Below are 2,381 nucleotides of genomic sequence, written 5' to 3'. Positions count from 1 at the left end.
CCGTGGGGTCCCAACGCGGACCCCTCCAGGGAGTGGGGAGGCGGCCGGGGTGCGTCGCCCCGCCCTGCCCATCCCCCCACCTGCCGGACCGCTCCGGTGTCCGGGAACGCTGCCAGGCGGGGCACCCCAGATGCGCGCCTACCTGGGTGGGCGAGCGGGCGACCTCGCTCTGGCCAGCTCTGTATTTCACGAGGCGCCAAGTCCTGCCTCGGGCGCCCCACCCCCCATTTCACTTTTCTGCCCTTTGCGGGGCCGCGGGAAGGGGCCGAAGAGACCACTCTGTGCCCTGCCCGGAGCTGGCGCTGAACGGTGGTTTTATTCTTGTTTGCTTTGTGCTGTAGCCAGTGCCTGCCTAGCGCGACCATAACTCATCCCTGGACACAAAACTGCCTCCCATCGGAGGCTCTGTGCTGCTGGGGAAATTCCTCGAGACTCCGGGAAGCTTGATGATCTTCAGGTCTTAACTCTGTTGAGCCAGAACAAAGGGAACACTCACTTTCTCCAGCTGCCTGTGGCCTCTCGTTACGCAGGGCCCGGAGCTGGACCATGGTCCCCAGGGAGAAGCCGCGCCAGGTCTGCGAGAGTAAGTCCTGTGTGGCCAGTTGACACCCGGCACCGGCACCTTCAGTGGGCTGGTCGTGCTGGGAGCCTGGAGGTAGGGAAGCAGCCAGGGGCCCCTTGGCCTTGGGGCGTGGCAGGCAGCCCACTGGGGCAGGGCTCCCCCCACCTCCATGAAGCTTAAGGGACGCTACGCTTCCTTCCCTCCCAAACTTCACCGTGGTGGGAGCCTGTTTGGAAAACAGCAGCGAGTTTCGGGCTGTGTGGACAGATTTCCCAAATGCAGGCACAAAAGAAGGACACAGAATCCCAAATTAACTCCAGAGAACCAGGTCCCAGCTGCTGGCAGCCTCTTACAAGATTTCCATAAGTTAATTGCTCTTGTGGCTTTTGTTTTTTTTTCTTCTCTTGCCTAATTTCTGTCTCTTGTTCCTAAATTCTTTCATAAATACTGTCATGTGAAAATTATCTTGGTGACTTTAGCTACATAACTGGCGAGGCTTTGTTAGATTTATTTCTAGAACAGAGAGGATCTCATACAGGGTCTGTCTCTGCCTTCCCCTCTGGACCCCACCGGACACCTGGTGTTTCCATGGTTACAAGATAAATTGATCACTACCCTCCCCTAGGCTGGCTAGAGCATCATAAGTTGCTATGGTAACTTAACAAAATAAATGTAGGGTTTTTTTTTTTTTTTCCCCAGCATCTGTAGGCAGAGCCTGCGAGCTTGGATTTCTTCCTTTCTTATTTTGTTTACTATTCTTGTTTCCTGTGGTCAGTTTATTCCTGTCAACAGATGTTCGGGCACCCATTACACACTCAGCGCTGAGCTGTCACCAGGAACAGAAACATGCAGTGCCAGTGAATGTAGACAGCCCAGTGCACCATTCTTATGGCAGATCCTCCCAGTCTATGATGCTCACCCTGTACCACTAAACAGATCAGGAGACCAGCCTCCCAGGCTGAATACTTCGTCCAGGACACACTGTTGGTCAGGAGAGGCGGGTTTCACATCTGGGGCTAAGTATCTGCACAGGTGCTGGTTTCTGCCTTATTCTTCACCCCTGAGAAAGAAGGGGCAGGGTAGACATCTTTTTTTTAAATTTATGTATTTATGCATACAGAATCGGGGTACAGGCCAGAGGTGCAGGGGCGGTGAGAGGATTCGCCAGAGGCAGAGCGGGGAGCAGAACAGGCAGATTGACAAAGTTCCCTGCTGAGGGGAGCAGCGGGCGGGTCGGGAGAGGCCTCCCGCGCCATGTGGGTCAGCTCCCTGGCTGGGGATCGAACTTAAGAAGAGGCTGCAGCTTCACAGTGCTTTAACCGTTGCACCACCATGGAGGGCTCAAGGTAGACATCTTTAAACTGACCGCCTTTCCAGCTCCCCCCAGAAGTGCTGTCCCTGAGATGCACTGTGTTCACAGGGGTGCTTTCTGGCGGTGTCCTGCCCCTGTGTAGCTGCAAGGGCAGGGTGTTTACCCCTTATCTGCAGCACTAACCGGGCCTGGCCACACCGAGTGCCTCCCATGTGCATGAGAACGCGTTTGGTACCTCGCCGGGCTCTCTGCCTGGGGTGCACCCTGGGGTGAACGGCAGCCCCTGACTACACCGCCAGCTTTTGAGAAAAGGAAGGTTTTATGGCAAACGAGTTGGCAAGCCGGCAGGACAGAAACTCAAATCTGTCTCCTCAGTTAGGAGAGGCGTGAAGTCACATGGGCTCGGAGACTGCGGTTAAGAACAAAGGCGTTCACCTTTACCGAGTGAGGAGTGGGCTGAGGGACAGGAATTTGGACTTGACTGAAGTTCACCGGCTAGTTCCAGGC

General features: G+C 55.5%; 1 protein-coding gene across 1 annotated transcript in view; it reads left to right on the top strand.

Annotated features, from left to right (window-relative positions):
• The window catches only part of LOC101627169 (chromosome unknown open reading frame, human C14orf132), a 45,642-nt gene that overhangs the window by 477 nt on the left and 42,784 nt on the right, over positions 1-2,381 (top strand). The window lies entirely within an intron of this gene.

The sequence above is a fragment of the Condylura cristata genome, unplaced genomic scaffold (assembly GCF_000260355.1).
Source record: "Condylura cristata isolate star-nosed mole 26May11 unplaced genomic scaffold, ConCri1.0 scaffold00013, whole genome shotgun sequence".
NCBI lineage: Eukaryota > Metazoa > Chordata > Mammalia > Eulipotyphla > Talpidae > Condylura > Condylura cristata.
Note: the sequence above shows the minus strand (reverse complement) of the source record. Positions and strands in the feature narration are given on the sequence as shown.